This window comes from Macrobrachium nipponense, chromosome 41 (genome assembly GCF_015104395.2).
Source record: "Macrobrachium nipponense isolate FS-2020 chromosome 41, ASM1510439v2, whole genome shotgun sequence".
In the NCBI taxonomy this organism is placed as follows: Eukaryota; Metazoa; Arthropoda; class Malacostraca; order Decapoda; family Palaemonidae; genus Macrobrachium; species Macrobrachium nipponense.
In genome coordinates this window covers 21,769,320-21,796,819 of record NC_061102.1, presented here as the reverse complement: position 1 = coordinate 21,796,819, position 27,500 = coordinate 21,769,320, and the positions used below count along the sequence as shown (strand labels likewise).

The 27,500-nt window shown below is 38.5% G+C and overlaps 1 protein-coding gene across 1 annotated transcript in view; it reads right to left on the bottom strand.

Annotated features, from left to right (window-relative positions):
* The window catches only part of LOC135212586 (uncharacterized), a 74,789-nt gene that overhangs the window by 46,405 nt on the left and 884 nt on the right, over positions 1-27,500 (bottom strand). The gene's annotated exons all lie outside the window — the stretch shown is intronic.

The window sequence follows — 27,500 nt, the reverse complement described above, 5'->3', positions numbered from 1 at the left end:
CACAATGGGACATGCGTTAAGGCATAAAAAATTCATTAGTTGGTTCTTACAACTATATATATGGAGCAACTAAAGTGCTTGCTTGGAGTGTCTCAATAGCATGGCAACAATAAGAACAAAACGAGAAATTCGAGACCGAATTGCAGTGCTTAAGCGTAATCTACTTTGAAACTAAACCTAAACAGCAATAACTCATCGCATTTTTCATATCTACATATTTAACTTGATTTTTCTACCAATATTAATTTCCTATCCTAATGAACAGAGATGCCTTTCGCCATACAAAAATATATAAATAAAAATAATCATCCACGTCCAGGAGGAGGAGGAAGGTGGAAGGAGGAGGGGGGAGGAGGAGGAGGAGGAGGAGGAGGAGGTGGAGGAGGAGGAGGAGGGTAGGAGGAGGTGGAGGTGGAGGAGGAGGAGGAGTAGGGGGGGGGATCGTGTTGCCCCTAGTAAAGGTTTTCGGTACTCGGTTTTTTTTCGGTTGTTGAAATGGTTGCCCTGGTTTTAGACCAAGTTCCCCCCCCTGCTACATTTCCCACGAAAAGGGTTCCCCAATCCCATTCCATTGTCCTGACCCCCGAACCAGGGCTAGAAACAACTGTTTCAGCAAGTTCCATCCACTGAATACACACCACACAACACAAACACACACACAACACACACACAACACCAGAGAGAGAGAAGAGAAAGAGAAAGAGGATCGAGAGAGAGAAGAAGAGACCTTGGGTTGCCTGCTGTTTGACTGGAATAAGGGAGTTTAGTACTGTACAACCACCCTGTTCAAGGTTGGTCCCCTTATCGAATGCGATCATTCGACTAACCAAATTTCACCCATTTTTTTAATAAACGTGGCTTGCAATTACTTAGACTATTTTCATGTCCCCCCATGAACGCAAATTACTTTATTACAATATACATTATTTATAAAGTAAACTCATACAATTCACCCAATTGATTAACTGTTTAAGCCATTACTCTTATTCTGCTGAGAGGAATGAGAGAAAGAAAGATTGAAGAGGATCGAAACCGGAGAGAGAGATGAGATGAGGAGAGAGGGAAACCAGAAACCCAATTTTGACCAAGTTCCGCCGTAGTTGGGAAAGGACTTTGCCAGCAAGTCCCTTCCCCATAATGTTTTTTTTTCTTTGCATCAAGCGATTTGTAAAGTCCCCCACCCCCCCCCCCCCCCCTTTTTTTTTTTTGAAAAAAAAAAAAAAAAAAGAAAAAACAAGCCCCCGGTTGCGAATTCCATTCATTCAACAGATCTGCTATTGCAGAGTGCAGTAAAAGTTATTTGTTGCAGTGCGGTCGAGTGCCGGTCAATAAAGAAGGTGCACGATTCTTATCGGGAAGACATATACACTAACAGTACTTACTAGATTTTTATAAAAGTTAATTTTAGGATTGTATAAACTGCGCTGGGATTACCTCTCTCTCTCTCTCTCTCTCTCTCTCTCTCTCTCTCTCTTCTCTCTCTTTGTGTATATATATGTATATATATATGTATATATATATATATTATTATATATATATATATATATATATATATTATATATATATATATTATATATATATATATATATAAAATACACACACACGCATATATATATATATATATATATATATATATATGATATGTATATATATATGTATGTGTATATATATATATATATCATATATATATATATATATGCGTGTGTGTGTATTATACATACATACATACACACACACCACACACACATATATATATATATATATATATTATATACTATTATTTTTTTAGATATATATATATATATATATATATATCTCACTCATATCCACAGGTGAAAAATAAGAGGCGATGTAGGTCCTGACCGGTTCGACTTTATTTCCACAAGTCGAAACCGGTCAGAACCTACACCCCGCCTCTTATTTTTTCACCTTTGGATATATGTGATGAATGAATCACGTGCATATATATATATATATATATATATATATATATATATATATATATATATATATAGATTTAGAGAGAGAGAGAGAGAGATTTGAGAGAGGAGAGAGAGAGATAGAGAGAGAGAGAGAGAATTTCTTTTATTTAACGAGTATCTGTTTCCTACGCCAAAAAAAAATGAGAGAGAAATAAAATGCTTCAAATGAGCAAATCTCAACATTGTAACGACACCCTCCACCTTCCAATTCGCAAAAACTTCCTTCCTTCACGTAGTTGGTCTACCACTTCAGTAACGGCTAGAACTTGCTTTTTTCCGTCCTTCATTCTTTTATCCCGCAAACCTCGGCTAGATGCGACATGATACTGAATTCTCCTTGAGCTTTCGTAAAAAAGGAGTCAAAATATGTGAGTTCTCGAGATACGCTCGACTGTTTTTTTCCTTAAAGGGTCGTCAGTTTGACGGTGTAATGAGGTCGGTTGCGTTAACATGATCTGTTAATTGGACAGCTTTCATGAATATATTTTTCTCTTCTAATTTAGTAATTCATAAAAGTCTTAGCCGGCCTTCGCATTTCGCTGTTTCACAAATAATTGATTTTTTCTTAACAAGGAGGAGTTGTGGAGACTTTTCCTTTCTGAAAGAGTAAGGCCAAGGAAAATTCGCAGAGAGAGAGAGAGAGAGAGAGAGAGAGAGAGAGAGAGAGAGAGAGAGAGAGCTCAGACGAAAATTCCTTCAAGTTATACCAAGCAGATCTCCGTGAGGACATAATGTAACGCATACTGAAAACTTAGCTTATTTTTCTAGGTATTACAAGCAAAATACAATTTTTTTTCCACTGTAAGGAATGTACCTGTACTGAACACAGAATCTGATGGCGGTCATGCTGTTAGGAGTACTAGGACTGTTTGTAATTTGCAGTTCTTGGCATTTAACGAAATTTAAGACTTCTTACCACCAACTGCTAAATCCTCTTTAACAATAGATCATCATATGAACAATGCATTCGCCTCGAGTTCTCTCTTGTCTCTACTTTTTCTTCAAACTCACTCTTGTTGACACAGCTTGAAAGAGAAAGTGTGTTCCCGTGAAGCTGAAAAACTATACCGTTGACTAAATCATTCGTTCGGCGCGCCGTTCCTTTAATTGTTTCCATTACACTAAATCTAATGTTGCTAAGATTCGGGAAAAGAATAAAAAGTTATAAAGTAAACACCTGGCAAAATGCACGTTTTCACCTCTCTCTCTCTCTCTCTCTCTCTCTCTCTCTCTCTCTCTCTCTCTCTCTCTCTCTCTCCAACTTGAAACAGAAAAAACTATATACACAATGTAACGAATGCGAAGGATTCGAGATTGTTTACCCCTCAATAAACAACAGTCGACAAAACTGTTCTTTTAACTCATTACTAAGATGTACGAGTGTGTAATGGAGCTATTACCAGACTTAGAACAAGGTAGTAACTAGATTACATTAATCAATTCAATTATTTCATACGTGCAGCCATGCGTAACAGTTCCTTCTCTCTCTCTCTCTCTCTCTCTCTCTCTCTCTCTCTCTCTCTCTCTCTGTGAGTGATTAATGTAATATTTTTCAGTATCGTGGCATCAAAGGTCACTGACGTAGATTGCTTTAATACATACATACATACATACATACATACATACATACATACATACATACATACATACATACATACTATTATTATATATATAAACTGATTACTACCGAATCTAAAACAATGAAAAGATTAATATAGAAGTTACCATTGAATCAGCGCACGATCGTTAAAAGGCAAATGAACAATAACCCAAGAAAAATGAAAAAAAGCATATACTAGATGACCGGAAGAACATTAGTGGAATGAGATGGAGGTGATTGGGTGGGGGTTGGGGGGGGGGGGGGTGCCAGTTTCTCGGTCGAGTCGAAATACGTCAACCTTGAAGCAACGAAAGAAGATAATAACCCGAGAGGTAATGGCCGAAAACACAGCCTTCAATTTTCTCTTATTACAGCACGTCCGTCTGTATATATGTGTTGCCGCCGCACATTAAGATTCTGTCGGGTCTCACAAGGTCTTTTCCAAGGAGGGAATGAGCGGCGGCAGCCCCCCCCCACCCCCCCCCCCCCCCCCCCCCCACACGACGAAAGTGTTATACCGACCGTTCCAGAGAACACGCTTGTTTACGCCAACCACAAAAATATGAACGTGTTCTCCGACGTTATGACAACAAAACTGACAGATCACAGCGATGAGGTAATATCTACCTTGGCATTATAAATACGAACGGTAAAATGACGCATTCTTGACACCAGTTTAACAACAGACAAGGCCCTACCGAGTTTGGTCGGCGTTCGGAAAGGTAACCAACCAATGAATACCGGGTAATAACATGTTTGCTACACCACTCGTCTCTCGATCAGCGAAGTTAAGCAAACACTGGGCCTTGCCACTATTCGGATGGATGACCAGAAGCGAATACCAGACACTTTTACCACTTACGTTTCTTTCACCATCTGTCTGTCGGGTATTGGTATTGGTATGGGTAGGGGACTGGCAAGGCGTCTTACTGAAATAGATATCAGACTCTAAAAGTCGAGAGTGAGTGAGTTTACGGATGGATGTCATTCAGTCTGATCCATTTATTCAACTCCCTTAATTCATGAGGCAAAAAGTATATTTCTAAGGAATGAGAATGGCCTTGGTGGTCAAAGTCAGATTATGTGGAAGGAACTTCCACAATTTAGTCAGCCACCTAAGGTTACGCCACACCAACCTGATTCTTCCTGACACTCCCTTAATCTTTTTATTTTGTTGTTTAAGATTTTGTTCTTTCTTCATAAAGGCTAATTTTTTTATACCACACAATATGCGGCAACGAAGAGATATCGAACATTATTGCCGACTTTGCAAACTTTTGCTCATAAAAATGCTTAGCTGCCTCCCTACAACGTTTTAAATACAAATAACTGGGGGCAGAGAGAGAGAGAGAGAGAGAGAGAGAGAGAGAGAGAGAGAGAGAGAGAGAGAGAGAGAGAGATTCAACCTTGGAGAACCCTACCAGACGTAAGTGATATAACATTCATACTTTCATATTCTGGTAATTATCTTAAAGAACATTGTCGTCATTACAGATTTTCACATTTCTCATAGCTTCACAATTTAATTTTGCATATTTCAGTGATGCAAACAGTCCCCGCTAGCTCCTAGGAAGTTAATTATCTAGTCATAAAATATCACAGTCTACTTATGCATTCTGTTTTCGCTGCTCCTTGGCTGAATTCGTTGCTCTATTTACACACATTTATACGCTTGCAGCAAGCAAATCTTCCACAGGGACCTTGTGGTAATGATTTCCTGTATGAAGGTGCTTCGTGTACATTATATTGGTTCTGGGTTCTTGGCTCGTTATTTCTTGCTGATGGTTCCTGCCTTGAGGAAGAGTGGTCCAATTTCTACATCACGACGACGAACCTTATTGGGGTCGTAAGCAGAATTGTATATTCTAATGGATAGCTAATCCGCTGGTGACCTACGGAGTCTCGGGGAGAGAGAGAGAGAGAGAGAGAGAGAGAGAGAGAGAGAGAGAGAGAGAGAGAGAGCTTAATCAACCTAAGACGTACACAGAAGCTGCAGCTCCGTGTATATCATTATAATAACGAGACGCTATTCCTCGCAAAGGTACTAAAACCAAACAATGACGAAGGTGGTTCTTCTGCCGCGCCAAACGATCACAGCATCCACCTGTGACATTCTTGGCACCATCCCAAGTTGTACACGAGAGTGAATGTCTCATTCCAGCAGCAGCTGATCAGCAGAGCTGGTGGCGGTGGTGCTGCCTCCTGACCGGCCAAAAGGAAAGTGATAGTTGTGCGATCCAGGCGTGCACTCCCTGTAGCACTTCCAAACAGGACAGGATTGAAACTGAAGCTCAGTCGACAAAAAAAAAAAAAAAAAACAATTGCAAGTCATAAAATGACGACAATCCAATAACCTCCTTTCACGCTGAATTAATGCATAATGGAGACGGAGAAGAAGAGAGGAAAAACTATAAGTTATGTCTTTTATCTCAATTACACACTGATGGTGCCTGTCAAGATTGTTTCAAATTGTAGCCTAAGTGGATTCCAGCGATATTATGCAATAAAATGTACTTTCTCCGTCTTACCTGGCTTTTAACTTGGTAGGTTTCTATCTTCTCCATATTATGCAATTCATGAGAGATGTACAGATGACAATAGAGCGAGGGAATGTTTTTTATGACCGGGATTTGAATACAAAACTTCGCTCGGGCTCGGCTAGGATACGCTTAGGCCTTGTAAATAAAGTTGTACAGAATCCTATGCACCTTGACGCATTCCTCCACGCAATTACTAAAGTTCCTTTTTACGGAGGACAATATTGTAGCTTGATGTGTAGTAGATTCACCATATTCTGGGATAATCATCATTTCGAAACTCCACTAATTGCATACGTATGTATTTTTTCATTTGCATGGTGATGTTTTTATTCTTACCTGTACGGTTTTTTTTACTGTAAATAAATTTTATTTATAATAAGTAGCTATAACCGAGATGAAAATAGAGACTTAATCTATTTAATTTGTAAATATCTGGAGACTTGACCTATTTAATTTGTAAATATCTTAATTTCAGGAAAACGCAGTGAAGATTTCTGCTCGGTCAATTCTTATCAAAAGGGAGACTATTGGAGGAGGGGCCAAGGGTGGGGCGTGGTTTCAAAGACGCGTGGCCCTAAATTTCCCTGTCAAAAGTCACGTATGCCAGCGTATTCCACTGCCTACTCCAAAAAGGTGGGTACTTCTAGGGTCCCACCTTGGGATTTCTCAAGGAAACCTAACGGCCATACAGCTAGCGAATGCCGGAGCAAAAATCTTGCGATGGCGTCAACTCCGATTCCGAAATGTTCCGAAGAATGAAATGAGTTAGCCCTAAACGGCTGCGTATTTTTTTTTTTAGGAACACTCAGCAATGGGACTGATGCCCACGGACCGTGCTGATGCCCACGAGTAGATGCGAGATAGCCCGGTGCCGCGCGAGACAGATTATAATAACGCAGGGGATAAAGGAAAATGACGACTGACACCCATCAGGGAGGTAGATGACGGAAAACACGAACAGCGTTGGATTATGAATAACTCCCGGTAGAGAGAACCGGTATAAATAGATAGCATCGCATGAAGAGAGATAGAAAATGGCTGTGATAACACCCAAAAATAGGATACATCAGCGTCTATAAAACACCGATATCTGGTTGTTAGGCCTAGGAGAAGCTTATTATAACAATGGATGATAACGATCTTGTCCAAAAAGAAACATCATTAAGACAAAGAATTCCCATTTAGATCGCCCGAGAGTAATTCCAAGATTTTTTTTTTTATTGATTTTCTTCTTTTATCGATGGTCCAGTTTTCTTCCAGCCATCTGGAAAAAGACACCTCCATCCCCGATACATTCGGGAGGGGCTGTGATCGAAGGGAAGTCCACATTCTTCTGGTCCAGACTGATTTTTTTTTTTTATTCCGAGTTTAACACTCGGCACTTTTCATACAGTTGTCTGTTTCTCAGTCTACTTACCCACTTATCTATGCATATAATCACTACAATTCAAAGTCTGCGTCTTGTTCTTCGGTAACTAAATAACACATAATCCAACAATTAAAATTTGACAATATATAAAATACAATTCAAAATAATGATTTAGTCCGTACTAGAAATGAAATGTACTCTGAATTCAATATTCGGTTTGGGGTTTTTTATTTTGGCGTATGCCTATCAAAAAGATTTTAAATTTCATACCATAAAAGCAAATAGAAGCATTATGCTTTGTTACCAAAAGACAAATATTCCCTTTTCATTCAAAATGAATAAATTCCTAAGCATCAAACATGAATACGCATTACCAATAAACACACACACTCCACACAGGGGAATAGGATGTTTTAAAGAGTGAAATCAGATCAAAGTAAATAAAAAATAAATAAACGTCAACTAAGACCCAAATAAATATGCTTAAAATATGAAAAACCCCTATGTGTCAAGATACAAAAAATAAGCTTATGACGCATGAGTCAAGAGTTCATTGTAGTAAAAAAAAAAAAAATGAAAAATTGCCAAACATGATTATAGTCTCCTGTCTTTGTTGAGAAAAGGGAAACAACCACTTCCAACAGCATTTTTAAAAAATAATTATATCCTGGGAGGATGCCAACATTCAGGCAAGAGAACAATATGCTATGAGTGGTGGTAAAAAACCTGAGTCCTATGTCAATAACATTATATATAAAAGCTGGTTTACGAATTATACAGAGCTTGCAGACATTATTAATATATAAGGTTTTTAAGCGCTGAAAAAAAAACTTGCGGTCGACGGTGACACCTTAAATGGTTAAAAATCCTATGTATAGCGGACGTATACCTTTGTTAATATCTTTAATACTTTTTTATGTACCTCTAACATACCATGTAGGTTGCGTTGATGCATGGCACGGATATGGTCCCATGAGGCTTGCCTGTGTTGCTGTACATGTCTGTGCATTGCGTTTGGCCTCTTCATTCCAAATAGGTCTTCAAAAATAGGCTTATTTCCCGTTGCAGCTGCAATGTGCAGTCAAGTAGCAACCCCGTCTTCACATAAGCGAATATTCAATTGAATAAGATAAAATTGAATAAGCAATTGACAAAAAGTTGTGGCAATTGCACCTATGTACAGTGTTTCGTTACTCATTTAATGAGTGCACCCAATGAAGTCGTGAACGTTTCTACTATTTCTCGCTTAAATGTGTTATAACGTCGCAACCACCTCCTCCTACACAAATATCGCTTACTCTACAGTTTGTAGGAAAGTAAAAGTCAAGTTTATGTAATCAGCAACGCTGCATCTGCCTGCATTGAACGTCAGCAGGAGAGCTGCATAACAATGTGTGGAAGGGGCCTAAGGGTCAGAAAATGATTAAAGCTGGAAACCAAAGCTTGCTCCGACACACAGACGAAGATTCCTCGTGAAAAGTTGTATGTATGGACCAATCTGCAATTGGCCACGGGCAGCAATCCGGAGGAGAAGTGAGACGGAGATGCACAATAACTTCCTTACATTATATATTCCTTACCTTTAACTTGGAAATGTTCTCTCTCTCTCTCTCTCTCTCTCTCTCTCTCTCTCTCTCTCTCTCTCTCTCTCTCTCTCTCTCTTTAAGACAACTCCTTAACTTTTAACGGTTTGTGGAGACCGAATTCCCTGTAGTGGAGAAATACCCCTTCGGGCGAGAATCAAGATGGCATTGAACTCTCCACCAGGTATCCCCAGACAGAGGTTGAGGTGGGAGAGGAGGGAATGCACTGTGCAACAGAAAGAGAGAGAGAGAGAGAGAGAGAGAGAGAGAGAGAGAGGAGAGAGAGAGAGTGGCAAGAAAAAAGCAATGCGGAACCCATTCCGCATCTTTAAGGAAGTGATGTAATGGGTGACTGGCGCTACAAAAACCAAAGGGTTGAGACTTGTGACAAGCAAAAAAAAAAAAAAAAAAAAAAAAAAAAATGAAGACGTAGAGTATTTATCACCTGCAAAAGTATCAATGTTTTGAAAAAACAAGCATTTACAGATGCCGAAACCAATAACAGATGAACAACAATGATTTAGCAGTGAACTAGTAACTAACCTTAGGGAAAAGTCGCCTTGCGGTGAACAAAAGAACACTTCACAGCTTGAATGAAAATGAGGACCAAAAAAAGTCTAGAAAGAGTCGGTAGGTCAGGACTATAATACTTTCGGATAAGGTGCTTTCAAAGTTTCAAAGTATTTCAGAAATATAACAGGGAGAAGTAGACAGCTCTTCGCCTCCCATCTCATTTCAGAATCCCTCTGCTTCAATAAAAATACGTAGCGCGGTGGGGGGTGGGGGGTTACAGAACAGGAAAAAAAAGAGCCACTCCGAAAACGTCGTTATGCAAATCAGTTCTGAACCGTTATGGCCCAACAATGACCCCGAGGAACCCAACACACAAATTAGGCTTCTTGGAGAAACTCTTAACTAGACGACTAAAGATGCAGTACTCTCGACAAAAAAGGAAATAAAAAATGTTAAGAGAAAAATGGCACCATTCGTTCAACCTTGGATATCTCGCGCCAATGTTTTTTGGATTAATTAAAGGAAGTTCTAAGGACTACTGAATATAAATGGTGACGGCGTGTCGTCTGTAACAAGGGCTCAGCTGTTCCTGCTTGGGCACAACAAAAAAATTGAACAAATACAAGCGGCCATCCCAAGAATCTACAGGATGCGGGCAGCCTTAAAGGATACATTAGTTACTAAGGTAGGTGGGCACAAACCCAAACCAAGGTAATCGAGGTACGACGCAAAAAGACATTCACAAATTCTGCCCACTCGGCGCACGCTCGTTCTCAGACGTCCTCCTGACATTATTAACAAATACGATTGAGAAGGCTTTCCTAATCTCACACTGTCGAACACATTCAATATTTGCCTTTCTAAACGCTATTCCTCTCTAATGAAACGCGATCAAGACGAATTAATGTAAATGACGAGTGACCTTTGACACCACCTGCACTTCCTGCTTTGCAGGAAGTTACAAGCACAACAGGAGTGTGTTCGCTTCCTGTTGTTCCTCTACGCAGGATTATCAAAAAAGGCAGTCAACGCATATCGATGTGAAAAGCTATTTAATCCCGAAGGGAGACAAGCGCATTGTGTTCATTAACAAAAATAAATTATGGAGTTAGAGCAATCACCAAAATATTATTATTGAACTAAAATATACGGAACTTGCAATCAATTAACGTTTGCCGTCTTTTTATTTTGTTCAAATGCGTCGACCTCCTTCATAAGGATTCATAGAACTTACCCTTTGTAAACTCTTCAAATCCCGTACTCACGACAGTCATGGATGTAATCCTTGTGAATGAACTTACTTGCCATAAACCTGATGTTGTGTAGCTTCATCACTTGGCCCTCAAATATGAATCTTCTCTTCCTTCCACCCCTACGGTCCTCAACTTTTTCTAGATATGGCTATATCGACTCTAATGGAATGGAATGAATGGGAATGAAATGGAACATGAAATTTCGGCTTGAAGCCATGCACGGGAATCCGAGAATATAGACTCTAAATACTCTTCTTACTTTTAAGAAGCAGTGCAATGCATTTCGTTCGGGTTAAGCCCAAATTTCAGTCCTACACCGATACTGTTTTAGCTTTCTTTCATCTGCTTTATATCTGCCCATGGTGAATGCATTTGGTTGTCCGTCAAAAGCCTTCTCATTCCATCAACCATGAGTTTATTCCTGCATGGAACTCCCATTTGCATACTTGAACAAACGTACATTTCAGGTTCATACTCTCCCTCGCTTGCAGAACTTTCAAGCACTATATATTAGTTTTCTCGTTGCCCTTCACGAGAGAGAGAGAGAGAGAGAGAGAGAGAGAGAGAGAGAGAGAGAGAGAGAGAGAGAGAGAGAGAGAGAGAGGTATATAACACTCTTCAGCAGTCTTATTCTACGAGTGCTGTTTTTTTTTTTTTTTTTTTTATTTTTTTAAATAATCAACTTTCCCATCCACTTTCTTTCGAGTGACATGAAAATTCATTTGCCAAGAAACGTATCAGAAAGGAGAGAGAGAGAGAGAGAGAGAGAGAGAGAGAGAGAGAGAGAGAGAGAGAGAGAGAGTTCGCCAAACCACTTCTTAATGTCACGGAACGCTGCCAGTTCTGCGTGGCGGTGAATATTCAAGGCAGTACATTAAACCCATCAACATCATGTTGCAAGCAGGAATGTGCAGCCTTACATAAGGCGTATCTCCTGGCGCATAAAAATTGTCTCCTATAGCTTTTGAGGAATTTAAAAGGAAATAGCGCGTACAAGTGTTCTCTTTTATCATCCAAATGTGGATAAACCTTCCTCTTGGTTTCGGGTGAGACTGAATAAAACCAATTGTCCAGTTAACTGCAGACTGGAATTAGAGCTTGAATATACAATTTAGACCAAAGGCCAAGCGCTGGAACCTATGAGGACATTCGGCGCTGAAAATAACGTTGAAACAATTGTTAGGAGAGGGTGGAAGGTAAGATGGAACAAAGTGAATATGAACACAGGTACAGTGAAAGAAGTGAAATGGGTTGCCGCTAGGGGCCGAAGGGACGCTGCAAAGAACCTTAGGCCTTAGGTAATGCCTACAGTGCACAGCCAAAGTACACTGACGGCACTACTTCCTTGCTGGGAGTTGACTGAAATGAGGGGACGAGAAGGTAAGGAAGGTGTCGGGGAGGGGCGATCTGTCTGAAAATAAGAAAGGAAAAAAGAAAGTGAAGCCGAGTAAGAGGAGCCCTATTGTCGACTAAACGGAGAAAGACCGAGCGAAGCGAATCAACAAGCAAATATTGTTGTTGTTGTTGTCGCTCTCAACAACAACGCCATTTCAGCAGCGGCGACAGCCAGCCAGCAAATAATTCCACTCCCGCTCGCGTCAGCATTGGAAAGAAAGTGTTACAATGACCGTCAGGAAATGCCCGAAGGTGCAACAACCTGAAGGAGGCACAGAAGGGGATACGCAATGCTGAAGACATGATTACGCGCATGAAGAAAAACTGGAAATATAAATGACAAGTTATGTTGAAATATACATCTAAATTACGGTTATGTTGAAATATTCAACCATATTTAAGGTATTACAACCTGAAGACCTTGAGATAAGGGTGATATGTGTAGATAAGCACACTGACGCCACACTGTGACACGTACAAGTGTCAGGGATTCAAACAATAAAATATGGTATTGATTCATGAAAGGTTCTATGCTTTGCATGCATGAAAACGCTACGAATTTATTTGCCTCTATAGCACTTAAACACCTACTAATGAAATTAAAATAAACAAACCAGATATACTAAAATATAAGATAAACAAACGAAGTATCTGGGGAATAAACCCACTGAATGGTCACGGTAATAAAGAAATAAATCATGCTTAAGACACAATAACATTGCAGGACACATGAAAATGAAAGAGCGCAATAAAATCCGTTAATAAACCGCGTCCAAAACAAGCTAAAGGTAGCGAAGACAGACATTCCTCAAACCTGATCATAGCGCGCGTGAAAGTAGGGTCAACCCATCTAGCTTTCAACCATATGTCGCATATTCTTCTCCGTGTCATGAAGCCCAAGGTTCGAGTACTTGCAACGTCCATTATACTCTGACACCATGTGACTCTTCTTGCATAACTAGCCAGCTTTATCTCTCTTTTTTTTTTATTATTCTTTTTTTAGCGTTGTGACATCTGAGTGAGCGAGACCACCGTCGACCGTAAGAGCTGACTGTGCCACGGATGTGTAATCATTGCATTTTGTAATGAGAGAGAGAGAGAGAGAGAGAGAGGAGAGAGAGAGAGAGAGAGAGAGAGAGAGAGCACATCCTATTCTGCTAATAAATTTCTTGTAATGTCCCCCTTTTGTTTCTGCCGCTCGTGTTACCCAGCACTCAAATTTTGTTTTTATGAAAGTCGAAATTTTGTTCTCACAATCTAAATTGTGCGATGTCACTGCTATAATACGATTTCAGTTACTCGAGTACGTTTTTCTTGTATCAGTAGCTCACTGTTATTTCCTTTCCCCGTCTCTCTGAAGGTTTCAAAATTGTAGGAAGTTTGGTTCCGTATTACCTTTGGGTTTTTACATACCTGAGGCAATGAATAATTCAAGGAGAGACCCAACAACTAACTGAAAACCTAGTATACCATGTTCCCCCCCTTGCGTTCTACATGGGCGTAGAACGCAGCGTACGGACACTGAAATTTAAGCAGTAAATACCAAGCCACCCTAAAACGGACTTCACAGGCAGGATGTAGCAACATTAACCAAAGGGTGAGAACTGAGTTTAATTTCAGTTTCTCAAACAGAAAATCGGACACGAAACAGTGACTTTATTACTTCATCGTCTCCTTTCTTACGTCACTTGAAATACTGTATATTCTGTTTTTACCAACTTCAGTCATTTCAGCAAAAGATAAAGGACTGAGGTTAAAAGAGATTTGATACAACTTACATTTACTAAATACTTACAGTCATTAGAGGTGATGGAACCAGTATGTCAATGCTTAACATAAATACTAGGTTTAAATTCGATCGTGGCTATTTTCTTCGGAACATCATTCCAACAGCTTCTTCAATTATCACTTCTCTACTGTCTTCTATATAATTTTTCTTTATAGCCTGGATATATAAATACGCTTGTTTTTTTTTTTACTTGCCAATACGTCACTCGCAATCAGATGTCAATTAAAAGCAGTAAGAATCCTGTGATTCTGCTTTTGCTTCAAAAATCTTAACGCCTCTCGAAAGCACTGATAGGACAATGAAACTTCTTGAGACACTTCAATTTTTATCTCTGGCATTTGCACGTCTCTTAATCCTAAGCAAGCAAGAGCATGGGGGGGATGCTTACAACGGCTGGGCATAGCAAAACGCAGGCATGCAGTGAACAGGAAAAAATAATGTGTAGTACCTGACTTAGCATTTTTACCACGCGCGCATCTAACCTACTTGCTGGTAGCTGTAAACGTGTTTTCGTCGCGTTGTTCCTTTTGTTCTACGTCTTTACAGAACTTCGACGCTTGTGCCGATCAGGGATTCGTATCGATAATTCGCCCCAGGTGATTAACGGAAGGAACTGCATTCTGGAACGCTAACATGCCCTGCTGATGTCATTTACGCGTGCACATTATTTTTTAAGCCGTTCATGTTTATGGGGCTTCGCTAAAATAGACATATTTCTTGTCAGAAGTTGTTTGTCGAATTTACTGTGCATAAAGGTGCTCTTAATTTTTTTTTCCCAGCTTGTCGTTCCGGAATAATAATAATATAATATAATAATAATAATAATAATAAATAATAATAATAATAATAATAAAATAATAATAATAAATATTATTAATTATTATTATTATTTTTGTTATTGTTGTTATTATTATCACAGATGGGTTTTCATAGCAGAAGGAATCAAGTAATGAACAATAATAAAAAAAAAGTCCATGAGTGAAAAATGAAAAAAAAAGGCAAAAGAACGAGCTTCTATATAAGTACTATCTAATTATATGTATGTGATATATATATATGATATATATATATATATATATATATATATAGATATATATATATATAGATAATATATATATATATATATCATCTATATATATATATCTATATATATATATATATATATATATATAATATATATATATATATTCTTTCATCTTAAGGTAATGTATTAATCGAGTATCAGTAACCAATGCTTCTAAGCTTGTTGATCTAAAAATCATATTTCCAGTTTGACTGCTGACTATAAAATCATCGCAGGGCATAATCGCAAAAGTAAACAGCATAAGAAACCATCTACACCAATCTGACCTGGACTACTTGAGACGCATCACTTTCACTTCTCATCCCAAATACCTATAAACGTTGTTCTTCTACACCGACTGATACGCATACATACATTCATATACGTCTAGCAGATTTTCTATACAGAATAACAAATAACTGAGAGAGAGAGAGAGAGAGAGAGAGAGAGAGAGAGAGAGAGAGAGAGAGAGAGAGAGAGAGCCTCGAAGAACAAAAAACGTTCCAAGTATTTTTTTACGCTTGATTTTTACACTACTTAAATGGATAAGACCATATGTCTGGTTTCATATATTTCGCACACACAAATTCACACAATTACATACATACGTACATATGCATATAAAATATAAAAAATAATAATTTTCACACGGCATGATGTAAAAGGTTGTAAATGAAAAAGTTTTTTTTTTTTTTTTTTTTTTTTATTAATCGAGCCTGAGAAACTGTACCCATAATGCTAATACAACTGTGGAAAATTTATAAACCAAACGTTCATTAGTAAGAAAAGACAAAGCAATAAAAAATCTTTAATGCATGTCCTATGATGTAAGTGTGACGCCTTTAAATGAAAACGTATGTACAGTTACAGGCATGATACTGGCATTTACAACTGAACCACACACACACACACACACACACACACACACAGAGAGAGAGGAGGAGGAGGAGAAGAGAGAGAGAGAGAGAGAGAGAGAGAGAGAGAGAGCTGAACCCTTTTCCCAAGAACCATCCCCTCAAGGGCATTCCAATGATAATTAAGGAACGGAAGACTGAAACAACACGGAACAATGACTTGCTTTGTAGCAGTGATGGATAAGTTCCAAATAACGCCATTGCACTCCAGTTCCCAAAGATCCAATCACGTAATTAAAGTCCCCCGCCCTCATCACCCCACCCCACAGATAATCGACTCTATATCAGAGATCGATGTTTCTTAGCGACGAGACTCCTATAATCGAAACTCTATAGAAAGCTTCCACTCAAGAAAAAAATAACCTCGGTCAATAATTATGTGGTTTCATCAATGAACCCCTGATGAGAGAGAGAGAGAGAGAGAGAGAGAGAGAGAGAGAGACCTTACCTTACCTTAGAGACCTTACAGTTCGTTCGGGTTGCCCCAGGTCCCTCAGTGTGAGGCACCTCTAATGTCTACCAGAGAGTTGCTAGTACATCTTCCGGTATATTTTGCATCTTCCAATCTTGGATGGTCTGGGATGCAGTTTAGATATTTGTCGAGCTTATTCTTAAACACATCTACGCTCACTCCTGATATATTCCTCAGATGAGCTGGCAACGCATTGAATAGACGCTGCATTATCGATGCTGGAGAGAGAGAGAGAGAGAGAGAAGAGAGAGAGAGAGAGAGAGAGAGAGAGGGGGGGGAGGGATTTACGCCCACATGACTGCCCTTAAGCAGCTGGTATTATTAGCAACTGTGAAATATTTCATAACATAACAATATATGTTTAGTCAAGATAAAATCTTGACACTGACTCTTCGAACAACGAAAACACCCCTAATATGAAATGGCTTCCAGTAGGTATCCTATATAAAAAAAAAGGCAAACGATATCACGATAACTTTTAAATCAATAATTTTATATCAGTTTCATTCTGGATGGCTAAGCAACTCCTTTCTCATTAGTTTATTTTGAAAAAATGGTCTGTCTTCGAAATCATCATAATCTTTCCATTTATTATGCTTTGGTTTGGATTCTAAATTCTCCGCAAATTCAGAGACTCGCTCAGCTAGGACGATAGTCGACAATGGCAATCAAAACCACTTGACAAAATCGATCATTCTTATACAGCCTTTGTTCATAACTTTTATAAATTACAAGTCTTAAATCTTAACGTCTTTAACATAATACTGACATGGCAAATTATGGTTCCCGAAACATTTGAAAATTTCAAAGTATGCGTCTTTTCAGTATATATAGTGTCTGTATTTTGTCAACAGTAAGCCACAATTTTATTTCTATACTGTATTCAATGATATACCTTCAAGAACTTAACTAAGGGTGTGGAACATGGTAAAATACTACCCTTAAACCTTTATTAAAATACTATGAAGCACAGCATCTCAGTTCCACAGAAAAACTAGCGTCTTACTATCACAGGCATTCTTCAGTAACTAATTCATAATTCTGAGCCGGTGGCATTTGGCCTTGACTACCCTCATGAGGGTATCAAAAGCTGTTCTTTGCCTTCGCAACAATGTTGCGCATGAATCATTCCCTTTAAGTTTTGAGTGAGGGCCTAAATCAAACTTTAAAAAATCTAAACATTTTCTAAGATGGCGGGCGTGTCAAGCTTCAACTTTATGTCTTGTTTCTCGGATGACACTGAAAAATGAAAGATATATACGACACAGATACTGATAACTTGATCTGGCTATGTTCAGACGACCTTCAGATACAGTCGTATCGTTTTCAGTATTTCCGCCACGGTCACTGGGTCCGCCTGTAATTCACATCCCCAATCACGTTCACAGACCAACCCATCCAAGATTGTTTCATTATGTTGGCTACTCTAAAAATTAACCGCATCCAAAAGCAATCTGGTCTCGCAGACTTTAAACAAATGCTCCAGACTGATAAGTGAGGACAAACCTGTGATTCTATGAACTTCAAATACTAGCCTTGACAGACTTGCTTGTGTCCACTTTAAGTCTTCACATTAATTGGCTTAAAAACAAGTAATTGAGTCAGACAACGATCTCATGGGCATGATACACTGACCTTTGATCGCTGTGGCACAGGCTGACACAATTTTAAATCTGCTTTTTATTCTCCTCCTTCGAGTGCTGTGCAACTGATCTACGCATTAAACAAAAATGTAATTATGAAATTTTCCCCGTTACTAAGTAGAGCTCCGGTTTCTAAGTAGAACTCCGGTCAGATCCCACAACTTGCGATTGTCTAGAAAAACTGGTTGAGACCAGAGGCATTTTTTTCCACAAATGAATTACAAGAGATTTGTGAGACTGGTAGAGAAAAACAAAACCTTTAAAAACAAGAATCAACATGCACACCTATCCCTATATGTTTACTGCAATGTAAATATACTAATTTAAAACTCAATTTCTGCTGACTTTTTCTTTTCCAAAAAGCAAAATTTCTATGTTATCTGGAAAACACCATTTAATGAGTCTACCCATGTCAGCATTAAGTATCAATTCCTTCTAGAACGTCCAATCAGGATTTTACAGAATCTCAACTAAATGAGGTATAATAGAAAAAAAATTACATTATTGGGAAATAGCCTGAATAAGCAGGTTGGAAGACGGCCAGGAGTCTTCTTAGCTAAACACTATTTATTTTAGCTTGCAGGTTCAGACTTGCAATCTCAACGGTGCCACAACATGACTGGGTCATGACATTCAGAAAGGACTGCATTCCTTGCACCTTCTTTTTGCAGTGGAGGGGGGGGGAGCTATTAAATCAAAAGAGTTTAACCCTTATATAGCACAACGGGTTCATGATACATGATTGACATTAGCCAGTGCCGAGATTTGCTATACTTGCCCCCCCCCCCCCCCCCCCACACAAAAAAAAAAGTTCTAATGCTATAACCTGAAGGATGAAACTAAATGACCTCAATAGTCTTGTTCAAGTTTAGGGATTTAGGATTTGACATTAAAATGTTTATACAATTCAGAAATACGAAAAGGAAAATCTACCGCTACTCTATCTGATGATTTCGCGTGCGTTGAATCAGTTTGAAATGCTTAAAATTATTACTTTTCAATCGTTATTTCTGTCATACGTCTTTCTTATGTAACTTCATTAGATTCTTTCACAAAACTAAAATATATTACAAAGATATCATGTGAGGATGGGGAGCCAAATACGGAAATTCCTAAACTGTTAAACGTGCACCCAAACATACATAGTACGTACATGCATCACATATATACGTACATACAAACATATATAGTACATACATCACGTATATATTTACATACAAATATACATATATGCATACATATATATGCCGATAAAAAACACACATACATGTAATATGTGTAATAAAAAGACGTTTCTATATCTAGTTCACATCAAATAACAGAAACTGTTTTTGTGAAATTTTACTGAGACTGCATATGTGGCCTTCGCATGAGCTCATATATAAACTACTTAAGCATTTCTCTCAAAACTAAATAAATACATAAAATAGCTGTTTGAACAACCCCAAACAAGGCCACGCCTCAATCAGAGATAAATTACATCAAGGTCTTGGCTAACAATATAGCTTAGATAGAATACAATCAAACCTACCGGCCGGTGGATTAGCAATTGAATGGAATGAAAAATAAAGCAACAAGCCAATGGGACAGACCCAACAGCTACTTTTGGAAAGAAATTAAGTCTGTTTCCAAGAGATAGGGACGAGACCTGAAACTGAAGCTAGTGGAAGAACACTGTGGTATAACATATTGCTTCAGGGACGCCGAGCGGCGAGGCAAAATTTTCCCCAAGAAATTTGCAACCGGGGGCTTTTGCGGCCACAAGAAATCTAAGGCTTAGTAGCCCAGCCTTCATTCTTCCGCTTGAGCGAATCATTCTTAAAAGCATGACGAACGCCACGTACTAAGACGACAATGACAACCGAGGGAGGTCGGAGCGTCGGAAGGATGGACACGGTCTAAGACTAGTTTCTTCCTTTAAGAAACTTGGCTCTAATCGTCTTAAACACCGCTAAGCATCGATCAGTCAGTCTTCAGCCTATAACAATCTGTTCACCTATGTATATTCATACATTTCCTCTCTTCTTTCGAATTCTTAGGGGTGACGCAAGAAGGGTACAGCCTTCTCTTTCAAAAGTGAAGTGGTAAATTTTCCGTGGTAGTGTTGCTAGTCCTACGCCCTTTTCCTGACCACTCACAATTAAGAGGACAAGTGAATAGCAGGTCGGGACAGAATCATGGACCTACCAATATACGTGACTTGCATACCAATATAAATATTATATGAGTCATAAACAAATACAAGGACAGACCTACAAAATCACTGGCAAGCACGAGAGAGAGAGAGAGAGAGAGAGAGAGAGAGAGAGAGAGATTTTTTGTCTAACGTCACATCACATCGAGTAAAACCTTAGTAAAAAAGAAAAGAAAAACAGCCAAAAGATAAGTATATCCAAATCGTCCTCAATTACAACTGTTTCAGCTCTGAAAAAAATCAATTCATTTTTTGTGCGAACGAGCCATGATTGTTTTAGTTCTCTTGTACCATGACATCTCAAGCCAGGCAGATTATTACTAAAAGTGGAAAATAAAAACCTGGGAAGGAGAAAAATGGCTCAGGACAAGATTTGCTATAAGATTAATTTACATATCATATAATATATATATATATATATATATATATATATATATATATATATATATATATATATATATATATATATACATATATATATACATAATATATATATATATATATACATATATACTATATATATATATTTAAAAAATCAATATTGATACTACTGTTAAAATTTGTCATTCAGAAGTAAATGGCCCTGAACAACATCCTATTTCTAAAAAAATCCCCATTTTAATGTCTCCAGGGAAATGGTGGAGAAAAATGCATTCTAAAACACAGCAAAAAATTTACATGCAAGAAGACCAAGGATCCGTTTCAAAATGAAGGATTTCTTCAAACTTCAAGGTTACGATGTGTGTCTTTTTTTTTAAAGCACAGCATTTGTTCCAAATTAATTTGTTATCAATCATTTTTGACAGCCTTCTGAGCCCATCAATAAAATACAAAAGAGGGCCCGATTATTTTCTCAAGCAAAAATATGGAAAACATGGCGTTCTTCAGTTATTGGAAGTCACACAGGGTGACCAAAATACGAAAACTATCTTATTCTACTGCTCGACAAAAATGCGACTTGCTTATTCTTCATGTTATGTTTTCTGATGAACGAGTTCATCATCGAGTCTATGCTTTTCTTGTAGTCAATCAACATCTTTGATTATTAATGTGCGCCTATTGACCGGACTTCTTCGAAAAGAAAAAAAAAAGTGGTTTTGAAAACAGTTGAATTCCCTGCAAAATGCGCAATACCACTAGGAAAAAACTGGCACAGTCTGGAGTTTTATATTCTTAGGCATCTCCCTCTGGCTTCTTGGTTCTAAAGTTCTGGCCAGTCAGCTCTATCAAGGCAAGTGTATTCATAAGGAAGGTCCTGCAGAACTGGGATGTTAGGACAGTTTCCACAACAAATATTTCAAACGGAATATTTTCCAGATCTTACTTCATGTTGCCAGAGAGAGCGAGAGAGACACAGATTATGGAAAACAACGTTTTTTCCTTGAGCCTGCAGTGTCATCTCACCCGTTTATAGTACTCAAATTAAATTCATGGATTATATAACGAAAGAATCTAGACATTAGCACATAAGAAACTGAAGCTTATACTAATTCATTTCATGGTATTCATCTTCCACAGCTCTATCATTCGCTCCATCCTTGCGAACATAATCTTGAGCCCTTTTTGTGTCGCGTAACTGCAACTTGCCCCAGACATGAATAGATATCTATCTTTTCTACGATGTCTGTATCATGCTTTGACACTGCTCCCTTTAGGACTAAATCCTTCAGAGTTTCCTTGTGACGCGTCTAAGATTATCCCCACCCATAGATGCATCTTCCTTAATAGCTTTGACGCTTTGACTCTTAAAGTAATAAATCTGTTTTCTTATGGGAGTTGACAAAAAAATAACTAAAAATACAACACGACATTTCTCGGTTTTAATACGAAATGAACAGCGCCGCTCGTATAGGTCTTCAGAATGAAATTTACACATACTAGACTGTAATTAATACAGTCTAGCATGTATCTGACATTGTAGTTAGATGAATAAATCAGAAGATCAACCAAGAGAAATGAAACTATAGACAGCATACATATCAGCAGTGGCTTCTTTAAGACATTGAAATAGGAAGAGAGAGTTACAAGGATTAGGATGTCTCAAAGACTTGCTAGTCCATCCGAGGAGACATCGTGTGCTCACTTATCTCAAGGAGCAGATTTTACTGTTCATTTACAGCGTCCTATTGATTTTGTCTAGAGAGAGAGAGAGAGAGAGAGAGAAGAGAGAGAGAGAGAGAGAGAGAGAGAGAGAGGTAAACAATCACATTCCTTGCAAGGACTAAAATGAGACCGTAAAAAACTATAAAAGGAAGGCCACAGTCACGCCTCTTGAGGAAGGATACCATTAGCAGACTGAATGGTAGATAAGTGAAAAGGGAGGTCCTACTACCTAATAGCTAGAGCAATACATACGTAGAGAGAGACTCAGCAATTAAAAAAAAATGAACATATAGCTCTCCCAAAACATTTTTCACATTTTCGATCGAGAGGTACCTCCATTATGCACGGTAACTTGAAGAAAATGAAACCAGTCAAGTTTTATAAATAAAATTCTTTTGACACTGGTGCTTCACTGAGAGAGAGAGATGAGTAGCCGAGGATGACGATCAGAGAAGAGAGAGACGACTGAGAGAGAAGAGTAAGAGAGAGAGAGAATCATTTGAAATCTAACATATATCTAGCTCCACTACGAGAAAACAGTAAATTAAATCTCCCACAAGAGGAAATCAAACCAAACATGCAGAAAACCGCCGCGCCCCCCTAACCTCTACTTCCCCCCTCCCCCCCAACCAAAGAATGATCATACTCTCTATACCAGCTTCACTTTCAAACACTTGTCGAGTCTGCTGATAATACTCAAAGATCTAAGGCATAGAAAGCAAAAAGAGGAGACTTGTCACCATTCTCTCACTCAAGATTCAACTTACATCTCTAATCAGTCTCTTACTAGAATTTTGTCTACGCGGTAAACTTTCATGGAATTCTGACAAGACTGACTACATATGTCATTAGGCTTCAACTATACCGTCAAATGCATTACCTAGAACTTCAATCATAAGTTAGGTTCCATGCAGAACTCCAGGAGAATTTACTGGAATGTTTCATCAGAACTCACAGTCGGTTCTAAAGCTGAATTAGAAGTCATACCAACTATGACTATCTGGGTAAGTTCGCTCCGATATTTGGCGGCCTTTTGGGCCTCTTCCATAAGGATGTTTGTCCATCTGAATAACAGGAATAATAACAAGATGTTTCGGAGAGAGCAAATCTCTCTTCTCCAACAAGTTCCTGTTACAGCTTTGGTAAAACTGTCGTAGGAATCCACAATTAGCTTTTTGCGTAATCTCGCTCAAAATTGGCAAATACAAAAACGAGAATACCGAGCCAGCTTCAATGACAAAGGTACTAATAATAATAACACCACCTGTTCGGATCCATAGAAAACTCTACGCTCGTGTTAGCCTTAATTAGGTTCTGAGGAGTATCTCGTAAAAAAAGAAAGAAAACAAACACACACACACACACACGCAATTAAAACAAAAATAGAGAGAACAAATGCAATTAAATGAACCCAGCAAACTTAAAATCTGATCAAGTGACTACAGGAAAAGAACTACTGCAGGAAGCAGCCCACAATCATGAATAAGGTCAACCACATGCCGACGTCCGCCTTATTTTATAAGAGCCCCTAATTTGAATGCAGGTTTCAGAATGGACAGATTCAACTGCCCAATCAGACTTCCGCTGAAGCGTAAAAGCTTCCGGTCAAGTTTCAGAGCTGCTTCTGCTGATGCGCGAGAACTTCCGGTGACGTTAAGAACTCCCGGCTAGTTTATAAATTTGGGATGAAGCTGAACAACTTCCGATGCTGAACGAGACTTTCGCGACAAATCCAAAACAACATTGGAACTCTGAAAATTTTGGACGGAGGGTTTAAAAACGTCCTCTGACGTTTACGATCACCAGACGATGAAATAGTCTGATGAAGTGCCAGAGTTCAGATTTTTACCAGAAATTCGCGATCTTACAGCTACGCTGAAGCGTAACAACTTCTTTTTAAGCGTTATGAAGCGCAAACGTTGACTTTGTTTAAGACATTCAATACAAATATGCAGAGATGAAATGTTATAATCTTGCCTCTTAAACTCTATTCTGATGTCAGAATTCACAGATAAATGTCTAAATAAGACGGTAAAAGTGAAGGGAATAGAAACAGAATCACTAGAAAACATGAAATTTCAAAGTGACAGTACGAACACTCGTAATGGTCGGGTACAAACTTGATAAGGAAAAACTTACTGAGTCACATCAAGAGAGAGAGAGAGAGAGAGAGAGAGAGAGAGAGAGAGAGAGAGAGAGAGAGAGAGAGAGATAATATCTTAAGAATAGTTTACCACGTTGGAGTTAACAATGAACACTAATGTCTGGTGTTTTTTCTTTTATATCTCTTTTCCCTAGCTGGGACCTTCAACAGTCCTATCACCACTAGATACATAACACATTGCTTAAGGGGCATACTGGATTTTGGAGAAGAAACTAAATCACCCTCCCACGAGAGAGAGAGAGAGAGAGAGAGAGAGAGAGAGAGAGAGAGAGAGAGAGAGAGAGAGAGAGAGAGAGCATTAACAACAGTGTAAAACCATATTTCATCGAATAGTAGGCCAAGTTTAATAGAATATAAATTATTAACATAAAACCTTAAAAATGGCGGTGCTAACATATCTAACAATGTTGTGTGTATGAGCAATACACAGGCACATTTTCACATCATCCATTCATCAACAAACATTACATCCAGTTATCAACAAACAGCCAAACCACTGACGTTACATTGGAGTGGCACTCTACCACAGAACTCGCACTCGGCGTCTGATTATTCACTACGACCACGTACGGAACCACTTTTACTTCCACTCACCGACCAGTTGGGCGGGACTACAGAGTACCCAGGAAGCCAAGCTTCTTTGAAACTCAGGCACACTCAAAACAGCGACGTCGCGTTTGTTATGCTGACCTTTCATTTTGATGAAGTGTACATACATGCTAATACCGATAGACCTACTTCACAGTTGAGGTATTCACTCTTCCTCTCAGCTAATAATGGTGGTTTAATATATATGTATGTATGTGTGTGTGTATTATATGTATATATTATACACACACGCGCACATGTATATATATATAATATATATATTATATATACATATATATATATATTATATATATATAAAATATATATATATATATATTATATATATATATATATATATAGATATTATATATATTTACATGCGCACACAAAACAAAGAAGATGCAAGCACATTTGATAAAAGTAAATATCTTCAAGACACTGTGTGCCAGAGAGAGAGAGAGAGAGAGAGAGAGAGAGAGAGAGAATGTCTGCCTCTCTAAAAGAAGATTCCACGTGCCTTCCAGCAACAGAGCAATCTGAGCTATTGCAACCTCGGTGCAGAATTATTTTCATTCAAACTGGCTATCCACTACAAGGGGGACCACTCTCCTTCATAGGACTTCCAGCTTGACTAGATTACAAAGACTGGAAGAACCATTAATATCCTTTCAATCTGCCTGAACTAACTCCGCAGAAACTACCAATGCCATCGACGACCGCATCGCAGTCCATATGCTGGAACCACATACATCGCAAATGACTGTAGGGGAAGGCACACCCAACATAAACATGAAGGTCCATCTTATAAACCTGCATAGTAGGTACCTCGGTACTCTTCCTGATACCCTTAAACTGGCGCAGAATCTATCTAACTGGCCAAACCACGCGGGGGGAGCGGAAGTGCGCGTTTTCTTTTAGTGTGATACAAGGCTTCATTTGTACATTCCAAAACATTACAGGAACTAAGTGGTAGCCTTGGTCAACATTCAAGAGCTTAACGCGATGCACCTCCTCTGTGTTGATGGCTTCAGGAGTCAGCATTCAACTCGATATATATAAATATTCAGAGTTGACCCTCAGATCACTTACGTTGTTAGCATACAAAAGTTACGATGGCGAAAAGGTGACATAAGTATTAAATTTCTTTTACACACCAAAGGGAACAGAAGTAGACAACCCAGATTTTGGTCGCACCTTGCCACAGCTTTTATAAAACTATGTTCAACTTTTGAGAATAATGATTCACTATTTTACTACCGAATTTGGTTAAATATTGAAGCACTATTCTTAAAACTTTAAACACGGGAAGTTATATCAAGTCTTGGGCAATGTGCGACCAAAATTTGGGTAATATTTCTGTTCCCATCAGGCTATATCTGAAGTTCATACATGACAGACATCAACAGGCTTATACGATGCGGTAAAACAAAGACCACAAAATTTAGCTGAAAAAACATCGTAGCTAACTTATCTAAAGGAGAATTACAGAAGAAAGTTCCAACGCAGGTTAGCTGAACAAGAAACGTCTAATCAAATCAGTAACCCATACTGTGTTTAAAAGTGAAATCATTACATTTTCCATACAAAGAGAGAGAGAGAGAGAGAGAGAGAGAGAGAATCACAACACTGATAGTGTTAAATAAGCATTTAAGTACGTGGAAATGCGACAGGGTTGAGCTGCAAAAACTAAATATCCAGGAAACAAGCAAAGCAACGGAAGGTAAAATTCCATCGCTAACAAGCGTCAAGTGATTTGATAGTGGCCAAGAACAAGCTCAAACTACAATACCTCACGTTGTGTTAATTTTGTCTACGTCAAACTTTTAGGTTTATAACATTCTAAAACGTTCTAGAGTTTGGTCGTAGTCCATTCACTTACGTACTTATGTACTGAATGTAGTAAAAAAAAAAAAATCTTATACACAACTTTTTGTCACGGCGAAGAAAATCTGGAGGTTAACCTTGATCAAGGAGCAACCAAACACACAACCTTGCATTTCCAGAAATCACTTTCGAAAACTTGAGAAGAAGCTTCTTACAGGCCCTCTAAACTAGTCGCTCCACCCAGCTAACATTAATTTCACTCTCATTTCCAACCTTTATTTTATTTCTTTACTGATAATATAGTCGAGCAGCATCTTATTGGATCCTTGATAGGATTATATTTATTAAACAACAAACTATGGACGGGGAACAAATTATGACTGGTTGAGATTAGCTAACCCAAGGTTCTACACTAGACGTCCACCTATTAGCAATCACCTCATTCCTCATTGCCTGTTGTCCTTCTTACACCTTTAACTACGAGCAAAAACACTCACACACAATAACATTA